Source organism: Lonchura striata, chromosome 6 (genome assembly GCF_046129695.1).
Source record: "Lonchura striata isolate bLonStr1 chromosome 6, bLonStr1.mat, whole genome shotgun sequence".
Taxonomy (NCBI): Eukaryota; Metazoa; Chordata; class Aves; order Passeriformes; family Estrildidae; genus Lonchura; species Lonchura striata.
Window position 1 is genome coordinate 21432387 of NC_134608.1, and position 13298 is coordinate 21445684.

General features: G+C 39.2%; 1 protein-coding gene across 7 annotated transcripts in view; it reads right to left on the reverse strand.

The window, feature by feature from the left end:
- The window catches only part of NRXN3 (neurexin 3), a 963379-nt gene that overhangs the window by 667205 nt on the left and 282876 nt on the right, over positions 1-13298 (reverse strand). The gene's annotated exons all lie outside the window — the stretch shown is intronic.

A 13298-nucleotide genomic window follows, 5' to 3' on the forward strand; every position in this document is an offset into this window, starting at 1 on the left:
GATCACTACTTACACAAACTTGCCATTGAAATATCTCTATAGTTTACCCTTACTTCAAGAAACCAACAATTTTTGTGCTAAAACAAAAAACCCTGTACATTTTCAGTGTCTGGACTCTCACTTTCTCTGGGTTAAGGACCAGAACTCTGGGATCTATTCTTGCTACATGGATTGAAATTAGCCAAGAGAAGAGTCTCAGACAGGCAAGCACTCCTGAGCATGTCTGGCTCCTACTCTTCTCCTACTCTTCTCTTTCTCTCAGGTACAGAATGAATTCCTGGAAAGCAGGCTCTTCTCTGCCCCATGCCATTCTCACAGAGGCAGGAACTGGAGAAGGCACAAAATTTGAATACTTGTAAACTGTACTTCTTCTCAATTCCCTTCCATGCTTGCTAAATGCAGAGCTGGCATGTACAGCAAGTAAAACCACTTCTGCAAGTAGCACAATTTTTATTGAATTCTTGTTCAGCGATACTTGAAGACTCTAATTTCTTCTAAGGAGTTATTATTCTAAAATACTTTCTGTCTGTCACATATAGCATATATATACACATCTTTGATTTCTGCTTTCAAAATCTTATCAGGATGAGCTGTCAGCAATTTGCTACAAAAATAGAAGGGAAAGGAGATACACATTGTTACTTCTACTATTAAGACAGGAAAGTCAGAAAAATGTGTATGCGGTAAATATTAAAAGACAAATGAGAGAAAGAATGAAGGATAGGCTTATAAATTAGTTAACTTCAAGATGAAAAAATAAATTAAATCATGATTCAATACATTCATAGCCATCAAAAAAATTTCAGCATTCTCTAAGCATTAAAGGAGAATTTCTCCAATGTAGTCAGATTTTCCTGTTGCAAAGGCAAAACAGAGTGAAAGAAGAAGCCAGCTGTTAAATTCCATTTGGAGAAATGGCACAAAGCTCTAGCTCTTCCCAGCAGAGGACAGTATTGACCCACAGTAACTGGTTTTGCTCCAATAACATGCTCTGCCTTCACACAGGCATCAGAAACATCAAGGCTATTAATATCTGCAACAGGGAAAAAATTCATTTTAAGTTTATGAGACTGTAGTAGTATTATTCTACAGATTAATCATGTCAAATGCTCTCATTAGAGAGACCATACACCTCCTTCCACTGACACAGCAAGGGGGTGCATTAGAGCCTTCTCTCTTCCCAGACAGAGTTGCACCTCAGTCAGAGTGTTGTTCTAAGCACTGCATGAAGTCCTGTCACTGCTTCTCAAGGAGAAAGAGGAAATAAATAGAGCAACAAAAAGAATGGAACAGGATGCTTTATGAGGATAGACTGAAAAGGCCAAGCTCATATTTGGAGAGGACTGAGAAAAATATTGAAGTTTACAGAAGATGGAGAAGGTTAGTATAGAACTGCTCTTTGCCAAACCCAGCAATAACAGAGTTAGAGGCACTTACTGAAACTTGTATGAAATCAGTATAAAATTGATTTTTAGAAGTACTTATTTACATAGAGGGTAGTGAACCTCTGGAACTTGCTGCCAGGGGAGGTCATGGAAGTAGGGTGCAACAGAAGACACAAAAAGAACCAAAAATAACAACAGACAGCAAGTCCACAAACTGATACTGAATGAAAAAGGAAGGAGTGCATCTTCTAGCAATTGTAAACCAACAGCAGTGAGTGCTGCAGGAATGTAAGGGAATGCAGCACTGACAGCAGCCATGGTCATGTGCTCCCCCTAAATAGCACCTGCACCCTCCACTATTGAAGACACCATACTAGGTGCAGGGATTGACCATTCTTCAGGCCCACAAGGGCTTGTGATTTTGGTGCACCACTGCACTTTTGGTTTCACCACAGCATGAAGTTGCTTTGGTGAGCAAGAGAATGCCAGACCTGAATGAGCTGTGGCTTTAATGATTCTAAGGAAGGAGAGCTGCCCTTATAGGATACCACTAACAACTAGTCAAACCAACACTCCTCTAAACTGCATCTTGACCCAGTCTTCCCATACATGAGAGGAGCAGACAGGTAGCACAGTACCCTACATGATTGATGGGTGGTGCTGGGTTGTATCTAGCCATGACTCTGATCTGTTTTCAGCTATCTCTGTGAGTTGCTGGTAAGGGGAATATCATATGCACATTAGCAGCTCCCACACGCACCCAAGCCACGTACAGGCTACATCTCCCTCTTTGATGTATTTGATACTTGAGTAACAGGTCTCATCTTTTCCAGGAAAATGCAGAGGGTTTGTCTCTCAGTTTATTTGAGGTATGATGCTGACTGCTTTGTGTTTTGTTGATCATACAAGTACCACAGCTGGAGAACCCTTGAGGCAGAATGCCTTCAAAGGAACCAGAAAAAAATTACATAAAGTTAGTTGTAATCAAGAAAGTGACTAGCAATGAAGAATCTGAGGCCAAGAATGAAGACACTAAGAAAGCAAGTGCAAAGGAAGACCTGGGGAGATGACAAAGGCTGTTGAATAGACACAAGAGAGTTCTGAATTCAATCTTTAAAAGAAATATAACCACCCTAATCTGAATCTCTGTTATTCAAAGGTCGTTCTAAATTATTTTCTTTTTAAAAAGCCCAGAACAAAACACCTAACTTGAGAAATCTAAAAAGGCACCTATGTTTATGGAATAAGTGCAAGTGTTTCCATAGGTGACTTGAAGTATTATTGACAGACACATTTGGACATCAGCATCATGACGTATAATCAAGTACACCAGAACTCACATAACAATAAAAGGAAAGGACAGAAATAATGGCTGGGTGTAAAGCCAATATGAATACTTGGCAGGAACAGAGAAATGTTAAGTCAGATTCTGATAATGGCAGTTCAATTGTTAAACCAAAGGTTCAAGACTGAGGAGGGAATATAATCAAATGACTGGCATGCATGTCCCATAGTGGAGAACATTCAAATTCAGTCTGTTTAACAGGCAGAGGTTAAAATGTGATTCGATTGCAATCTACAAGTACCTGTGCAGAAAATGGAATTTGGCAAGAGAGTGGTCTTCAATGCATGTGACAATGAGATCTGGGGGCTAGAGACTGAAGTTAGAGAAATTCATATTTTAAAATATTATGACTTATTTTTACATTAGGGTAATTTGCTTGTGAAACAATTTACTACAGGTTATAGTGTGTTCTCTGCTACTGGCAAATTTTAAATTAAAATAGTATCCTGCTTTCTCTAAAAGACATAGTGAGACAGGAATTAATTATACAGCAAATCAGCCTAGATTATCATAATGGCTCTTTCTGGCCTCATAACCCATGAATCTTTGTGTTTTAATGAAATCAACAGAGGCTTCAGTGCAGTTTGCATGACAGATGATGCACATCTTCCCAGCTGCTAATTCTTCCTGGTAAAGGAGAAGATGCTATTGTCAATTCTGGTCTGACTTGTCATCAGTATTTTCAGGGAAGATTTTTTTACATTTTTACACGTTTGGGGCTCTACCTTAAAACCTTCCACTAAAAAGGAAGGCAAGAAAAAAGTCTTGGACAAAAAAACTGATTCTATAACTCAAATATATAAGCTTCAAGAAATAGTTTCTTAGAATCACCTGCTGCAAGTCAGAAAAGATACATTGTCATGTTTCACTGAGCATGGTTTCTGCCAGCAGTAGAATCTACCATCTGCATAGCACTTCCTACCTCGTAGTCTCCTTTTATGAGCAACCTCTGAGCTAACTTGAAGGCCCCTCAGTATATGCCAAAATACCTACTGAAACCCAGTCCTCTAAATTCAAATGAGGCCATGACTGTCTCAGAATGCTGCTCCTCTCTAGGACAGTCTTCTAGGGCCACACATGGCTTCAAAAGCAAATGAGAAGTAAGCAAAGCAATGAAAGCAGTGCTCATAGGCTTCTCGATTTATGTCAGGTGCCTTCTGAACAATGCCAGTCTTGCCTGTTGAAACAGACACAAGCTTGAACTCATCCCTGATATGAGGTTTGATATGCATACCATATCATAATGGTATACATATCAAACCTCATATCTGATATGCATACCAGAGAAGGGCTAATGGAGTCAATGACATGATTCCTGATACAGACATAGCCATCTTTATTTTGGGAATGAAGGTGGAAAAGCAAAGGGATGAAAATTATTAGCAAAAGCTATGCACAGAGCTTTTGAAAAGTAACCTTCATTTCTCCAATCTTAAAATCACTTTATATTGCAAAAATGAAACAAGAATAATGAAAACAATTGTTTTTTCCTTTCCCATGGGGACTGTTTCTAAATACACTTTAACAAGGGTATATTGACCATTCAATGCCTTTGTTTAATGAATTAGACTAGTATAAATGGACGGTCAGGAAGGAGATAGTCCAGATACACATGGTCCTGATAATCAACAGTAGAATTTCATTACATCTAAAACACTCTGAGGGGAAAAAATATACACATGTTTCCTATAAATCTGCTGAGAAGGAAGAGCTTGTTTTAAGAAGAGCTAAAACAAATTCACAATCTAGTTTTGAGGTTTCTTTAAAATGGCAACTCTGCAATTCTGAAGCATTCAAGGAATTTCTCCAGCTAAAATTCTTAATAAGTTTCACTCATGGGCTAATGACAGCTCTAATCAGATGGCTTTTCACAATGATGAAAAGCATCTCTCTGCAATCAAGTGAAGTTGCAGATAGCAAGAGAGCAACAAAAAAGGAGGGAAAATTATGTGCTAAGTTTGGCCAGTAGCCAATATAAAAATTCCTCTCCAAGTGGGTGTTATTAAGCAGGAAACATGATTTTCAGTACAGGCTGGACACAGGCATGCTCCAAAGTGGAATGGCTGCCAATAGCCTGGCAAATTAGATTACTACCATCATGAACCATCATAAAAAAAGAGCAATAACCTGAAGGCTGCATATGTTTTGCTAGCTAGGAAGAGCACCTCTGTAGGCCAGCCAGATTGTTCACCTATTGCACCCTGGATATTGCTTTTTTCTGTCCCAGGCTGCACTCCTTCACCAGCTGCCCATATAAATTTTCACAAAGGATAACAGATTCAGGCTAGTGCCTAAAACTTCTTTAAAGGCATCTACATATAACCAAGCAAGTTCCTACAGGGGAAAAAAAAAAAAAAAAAAAAAAAAAAAGTATGGTTTATCCATTGGTTTATTAGACCTGTGTTTTCCTAGCTATCCCTGACAAGCAAGTAGAAACAAATGCACTGGGTTAGCAGCACTTCTTTACTTTGTGTCTGGGACAGACTTTATATCAAGAAATTCAAGTCTTCAGTAACTAAAGCTCCTACAGTTATTTAAATAGCACTGTGTGGACTGTGGATACCTAGTATAAACATATTTGACGTTCCACTGGCATGACAACTGCATTCAGGTAATAAACACTACCACCATTCCCCACACACTGACAGAGGTAATTTACCTCTTGTGTAAAATAATGTATTGAACATTGATGAAAAGTAACTGAAACTAATCAAGACTTGAATGTGACTTGTGCAATGTTGACTAGAGCAATGCAAGTCTAGATTTCACCGGAATCATGTTTAACAAAGACTATGTGTTCACCCAGTGTTGAGGAATCCATTCAGTGCAGGCGGCTCAGCTCGCAGCTGCAGCAGCAGGCTGAGCTCTGGGTGGGAGGAGCCCGAAGAAAGAGGCCCTGAGCTGCCAACACTTGGGCTAACACAGGACACGGGGACCTGTGGGCCAGCCAGACACCCAGGGAAACCACAGGAGCCAATGACTCCAGACTTTGGGGCACTCTGACTGTGGGGGTACAAAAGCCCAGGGATTCCTCTGTTCAGGGTCCCTCCTCAGAAGCACCGAACTCAAGTTGTTATTTTAGCTATTGAACCAAGATTAAACTATTTTAAGGATCTGGGGATTTGAGATTCTGCTATAGGAAACCCAGAGTTGAGCTGGTAAAGAAACCTTGTCTGACCATGTGAGAATGGTACGTGTAGCTGCAAAGGGATCTCTACCTAGTTTGGGTGCTGCAACTGGGATGCCAGAGTGTCTGGCTCCTGGATGGTCAGACAGAAAATTTCCTTCACTTCCAGCTAAAAATACGAGTATGGTGAATAGAATGCCTAAACAATAAGGCAGAAGTATTTCAAGCTTCCCTACAAATTTTTTTCAACCTTAAAAATCAGTTACGGTTTCTGAATAACTTCAAGTTTTGTGGAAAATTCCAGAAGAGAAAAGAGATTGATTTAGTCTCAAAAGACTTCTAGGAAGTTACAGAGAAACATTCCCTAAAGCAGGATACAAAGAGAAAGGCTTTCAAGGTGCCAGCAAAACTGGAATGAAAAAGGCAGAGTGGAATTTCTTCAACTGATTTAGTGAAAATGTTTCCTTAACAGATAGAGGAGACAGAAGACCCAGGACTTCACTGGGATGGCAACTATCCTTTGATCCCAAAAGGGACATCACAATGGCCACATGGCCATCGGTGACATGCACCAGCTGTGGAGTCTGTGTACAGCCAGGCACAGGCATGCAGCCATCAGGATGTCACTGCAGACCCCACAACTGCATCTTGAGATAAACATGATGTGGGAACAAGAGAAATTATACATATTTATTTGTGGAAAAAAAAAAAAAGTCATGACACTGTCTAGATGAGAGAAAAACCTTTGTATGGTTGAAAGAGAAATGCTGCTGAAAGATTCTGTAGCCTCCAAGATCATAGCAGTTTCATCAGCTACAGAAAAGGCAGCAGTAAGATTAAGTAGAATTGGTTTTAGCATGAACTATGATTTGAAGATGAAAGCTCCCTTGCAATGGAAGCATCAAGTCCTCTTCTTTCCTTGCTACACAAACTTCAAGTTCTGCAATAAGCGAAGAAAGGGATCACAGGAAATAAGTTATCATTTCTGTATTTTTTAAAATATTATTTTTCTAAGAAATTCTAGGAAAGCATCTAAATTCAATATTTTCTGAAGTATATTCCTCATATCACAGCAGCCAGCGTGAGATTGTGGAACTGGTTTTACAGAAGTGCTCATTAGCCAAAATATGTAAGTGAATACAAGGAGATATTTAGTCTTTACTGCTGAATCTAAAAAATACTCTGAGAAATTAGATTCTGATTCCTCATTCTGTTTCTAAAAATCTAGCTGATTTTTTTTAATCCAAAGGGGAAAAACTAACTGTCTGGTATTTGACAGTAACATAGCTCACCTTTAAGTCACAGCAAAGTGTTTAAGGCATTTCACTGTGGATTCAGGTGCACAAACTGAACTTTCCTCTATTTTATGTTCTAGTCAACCTCCATTTGGCCTAGTAACAGAGAAGAAAAAAGCTGCAGGACAAGGGAAGCCAAGACAGCCAGCTGTGATGTTCCTTACTTGTGCCACACAGATACACCTCAGGCTAGCTCAGAAAAGTAATTTGTACCTTAAATGTATTTCTGCATATAAGGACATAGAGAAGATCTGTTTGTACTTTATAAATATTCATCCATATACAATAATGAGGAAATTCTCTGTTCTACACTGAGCATAGTGCAGAGGTAAAACAAAATAAAAGAAATAAACACTTAGCTACACATAGAAAATCATTCATTGGGTGGGTTGAAAGATACATGCTGGAATGTAGGGAGACACAGAAAGAGATAGTGCTGTACTCTCCTGGAGATCATGTTCACTTTGAAGAACTGTACTTCAAGAAAATAGTGGAACATTGGAAAGAGTCCTGACTAAAGCAATGAAAATAATCAGGGGTCTAGAAAATAGAAGTTTGAAAGGAGACACTATAAAGTGTTCAAATAGAAAAAGGCTACTACAAAGCAGAAAGGAACAATCTCTTCTTTGTATCCATGCTGAAAAGGACAAGAAATAATTGGCAAAAAATTACAGCAAGAAAGTGTTAGAGAATGGCTTTTTTAATTTAAGAACAGTGAAGCACTGGAAGAGGTTGTCTGAAGAGCAACAATCACTCGAGACCTTGAATTTCAGGCCAAAAAAATTTGCTGTCAAAACTCACAAAGATGTCATTTATTTTTGTTTTGGGACAGTGGACATGTAAAGGATTAGATAACCTCTAGCAGTCCATTCTAGTTGTATTTTCTGTAATTTTGCATTGGGTGGGGAGGGGAGAGTAGAGAAACATGTGAAAAAGCAAATAACTATGTATTTAAAGACTTTCCTGTAGTGTTCAAGCGCAGGAAGGAAGAATAAACATTATAATAACACAACTGGCACCTCACAAATTTGAAGAGCCTAAATTTACAAATCACCTCCCTAGCAAATGAAGGCTTGAGAGTTAAATAAAAAAATAAAATTTAAAAAAATTCTTAAAATGAAAAAATTATTATCACAGCAGCTTCTTTACAAGCTGGAGTTGACATCAATTACATTCAGTCCTGTAGTGAGCTTATACAGACATTCACCAGTTACAAAATATTTTGCTCCTCCCAAACGCATCCTGAAATCTCAGATTTGTCTAGCAAGCACAAGCTAAATCTGTCAAGCTTGGTTCAGTGATGATTAAGTGAGGAAATGATTACTGTCAAGTGTCTTAAGAATTTCATATGAAAGGCTGAGAGGAATTATTTTAGGATGGCCCCATTGATCATTTAAGGCTTTAGCCTTATTACACTGAAAAGTCTATCAGACAATGACTTAGCAAATAACATTCTATTTACTGATTTCAATGTATTTTAAATCCACCTAAGGTTGTGCAAGTACAAAAGACCTATCTCAAGAAATAAATATGTTTAGTATGGCTGGGTGAATGCTTCCATCAGGATGACTTTTTAACAGAGAATTCCATTTCCCTTGCAGAGAATTAGCAATGAAATGCTTCACTTCAATCTGTAACAAGCCAAAATGGCAAGTTTAGTTTTATCAAACTTTACAGAAAAGCTTTTGCATTAACTTAACCATAACATAAACCAGTATTTCTCCAGCATTGCATTGACTTTTAGTAGTGGTCCCCATTTTTACCTCTGGTCTCCACTCCCTAAGAAAACACTTTGACATGACACAATGTCAGTGTCCCACCTGATAATCAGCAGAGACACATGACTGCTTTTGCCACAAAGCAGCTTAACCAAATACTCTGGTCCCTCTGTGAGAATGGACACAAAGGCCCTACAGGTCACATGAACTGTACTGGAAAATACAGTTTGTGTTAAACTGCTTCCAGATTATTTGGGGTCACCTCAATCAATATGAAATAATTTTATTCATAAAATATCAGAATGTTACACATTAATCCACTTTTAAAGATTTAATGGATTTAAAGTTTTAAAAAATTCATTTTACCAGAAACAATGAAAACAAATGTCAGCTGGAGGAAATTCCTTTGGAACAGAAACTCTTAATTTCACTCAGTTTTTCACTTCAATGGTAAAACATGTTTTAATGAGAACAGTAATGTGTCATGTCTTCTTTGAGAATACTGTAGATATTCCTCACTCATAGATATACAGATTTTCCCCACAACCTACCTTCCCTAGCCAATATGCCTTGAGCCTGCTTCACTAGAATATCCCTGGAAGGTACAAGAAGGAAGTTCAGTCTCCATATGCCAGGAGTCTCACTGCTGAGGTTTCCAATGAAAGAAAAGCAACTGCTAAACAAATTGTGCCAACCACAGCAGCAGCTTCTATGTCTTTGTCACTTGCCCAGCAAAAAAAAAAAATTTAAAAAAAAAATTACTATTATATATGGGAGATCACATGCTCAAAAGTGAGCACAGCTCAAGTAACAATGAGATTACAGCCACAGAGGAAGCATTTAGTGGATTTAGTATTGCACATACACTAAGCCTACAAACTTAAAGTGGCACCACTGCAGGCAGAATGGTGTCACTGTAGCTGGACTCTTAAAGCTGAGAGTGCTCCTTCCCAGCATGTGTCCCTCCCTCATCCTTAGCACAAAGGTCTCAGGGGCACTGGCATCTCCCTCCACCTGCAGTGTCAGCCAAAGAAAGAGTCATCCCTCCAGCTAGGCTCTCCTCCTGTGAGAAACTAAAGACGCTCTGGTTCTGCTGAAGAACTCCCATTATAGGATGTCACTGTTTTAATATATCTAGACCAAAATACTATGGGATTCCAAACTTCTTTTTTAATGCCCTTATTTTTGCCCTGTGCAAAAACTTGCCAACACTGACATCTCTGCAGGATCTAACTTCTCATCTCTCTCCAAATTCTACATCATGGAACAAAGTTCAAACACTCCACGGGTAGGATTCCCCGGACATTTACCTGCACTGGGCCTTATGTTGCATGAAAACAGAGATGCCATGACTATTTGCTTGAATACTTGCTGTAGAGGGCAGGGAATGTAGTTAATTCCCCACCTGAAAGAAGCATCAAGAGAAAACTACTGTCATTTTACAACCCCCAACCTGGTGTGAGTAAAAGTACCATAAGCTCATTTATATCTTTCTCTTGTGTGTATCTAAAACTCATCTGTGACCTTCATCTCTAAACTTACACCACTAATAAAAGGAACAGGGGGAAAAAATAATTAAAAAAAAACCACTACCTATCTTCTACTTGGGGTTGAGCCCCAGTTACCACAATGCCAAAAGGTCTAGCTCATCTGTTCATTCAGAAGCCACCCAGCTGCGCCAGCCACACAGCTTTAGTGCACAGCACAACAGTGAGACCAATAAAGGGAGGCTTGGAATGGGACAGTTCCCTTTCAGCTGTTCATCTGGTTTTCTCTGGCCTCCAGAGTAACTTACTAACAAAACTCTTCCCTGAGCCCACCACATTTACAGGTTTCTTGGGGAAGAGTATTAATAGATGCAAAGAGCCCAGTGGCACTACCAGAATTCACCGAGGCTGCTGACAAAACTTCACCTTCATCCCTTGCTGGAAGCTGTGCTCATGGAGTGTAAGTCCAGCAGCTTCTGGGGGGATAGGGAAGCATTCAGCACTTCCAGAACTGCTGCCACAGTGAGAGAACTTTAAGGACATGAAAGCAGAAACAAAAGCAAACACAGGTGACATTTTCCAGTGGAAGCACTGAAATTGGAAGCAGAAATGGGGGACAGATGAGGACCTCAGCACCCAATTCACCACCAGATTATATTTTCTTCCCAAAGCAGGTGGGCTGCTGCAATCAGGAAGAGAGAGAGAGCTCTTCAGAAAGCAGAGGTCAGGACTGGAGTCAGCACTAAACACCAGACAAAAGAGACACCTGATTAAGTGGTTCCCAGCACAAAAGGTGCTGGGGAAAAAAAAAAAAAAAAGGTCACACTGTTGTGAAAATACTTTCTATAAGAAATTCCTACAAAGCAGTTTAAGTTACTCAGTGAATATTAGTGTCTTGGCATTCGTTTATTTAATATTGTATTATATTCCAATCCCCCATTAAGGGCCACTATCCCTGATTTTGAGAAAGAGGGAACTGAATTCATACAAGTCAACAGATGGCATAAAAGAATATTCCTTCTTCCTAGCTACTACCTTGTGCATAAGCTGGAGAAAATATTTTGGTAACACAGATCAGTGCAAATAACCTACTAATCTCTCTCAGTTTTAGAATTCTATAATGTAAATACTGAACAATAATAATCCTTTCCCTCAGTTTGTTTACTTTTGCTACAGTGCCATTTTAATGCACCCAGGCATGGGGTTTCCATCTCCTCTGTGTAGAGCTCAAGGAAGACTGATCTCACACCTAAGCAAGCTTCTTTGATACAAGACTAATTTATGTATATTTTCTGCTTAGCTCAGTACTGTCTTGCTGCTTGAGAATTATCTATACCAGATCTTAAGCAGAGCAATAGAGCTTATATTGCTCAAACACTAACAGACAGAAAACAAAATCTGCCTTAGCCACTCTGTCAAGAATTGGCCTAAACCTTTCTGTTTAAGTGGACTTCCCATGCATTTTAGAGATTTAAGTCCCAACCTTTTCCAGCCTTTAGAGCACTGAGGTACTACTGTAACAGCAGCAGTTTCAGAGCATGAAACTGGTTAACTTCCATTTCTGGAGCTGACTCCTTTGGAGGAGGGGGTTCAGAAGAGGGCTCTGCTCTTATTATTACCCAGACCATGTTGACCAGAATTTAGAAATGATTGGTCTGTCTACATGGTACTCAAAGACCCTACTGTTTCTCCTCACAACAGTTTTATTCTCCACTGAGCAAGCACTATCAAAAATAGCAAAATACATAGAAATCAGTCAGCCATTATTTTTCTAATATATCAAGAAAACTTCTCTGTATGTTTTACTGGCAGCTGAAGGGGAAAAATAGGAAATAAGAGAAAATGGATGACATAGTCACAAAGCTTGAAAAAATATTCCTGGAAGCAAGGACACATATATATTCCTTATTGCAGGACAGGTTGAATGTTTGGACATGTAATCACCATACATGCTATATTTTATTGCCTAGGTATACTTACATACATTGATACATATCTATATGCTGTACATAGATGCACAAAAAAGCATATGTATTTATGTATTGATGTAGAGATCTGCACTGGTAGCTACTAAAGGCATATATGTGGGTTTATATGCATTTGTAAACAGTGTCTGTCTGTACTCAACTGTATGTGCATACATGCCTACATGTGAACTCATCTTTTCACTTCTGAATTTTTAGGCTATGCTGTTGTGATTTAACCCTAGCCAGCAACAAAGTACCACATGGGATGAGGAGAAGAATTGTAAATAAAATAAAAGGTAAAAACCTGTAGGCTGAGATAAGAACAGTTTAATAATAACAGTAATGGAGAAAACAAAGGAGAGAATAATAAAAACTCAAGACAGCCAAGTGATGCACCACACTATTGCTCCCACCCACTAACTGATGCCCAGTCCATGTTTATCCAGGACAGTAAAGGCAGCATTAGAAGAATGCATAGGATCTGCATGCGGATCCCCACATTCCATTCTTATGCAGCTGTGTGACCAACAAACTGCTTGGCATCCTGGTAACTGCTATCCTCTTCCCTGAAAACAGCTCACAAAGCAAGAGCATATCTTACTATTGAAACACTTTGCTGGTTGGAGCTGAGATAGAGTTAATTTTCTTCACAGTAGCTGGTATGGGGCGGTGTTTTGTATTTGTGCTGAACACAGCTGCATAAGAATGGAATGTGGAGATCTGCATGCAGATCCTATGCATTCTTCTAATGCTGCTTTTACTGTCCTGGATACTGTCCTTTTGCTTTTCCTATTAAATTGTCTCTATCTCAATCCACAAGTGTTCTCAGTTTTGCCCTTCTGATTCTCTCCCTGACCCTGCTGGTGGCTGTGCAGTGCTTGGCTGCTGGCTGGGGTTAAACCATGACAAACAAAACACCAGGATCAAGTTACCATTAGAGAAAAGACTGGTAGAGATGAGATGACACCAGAATC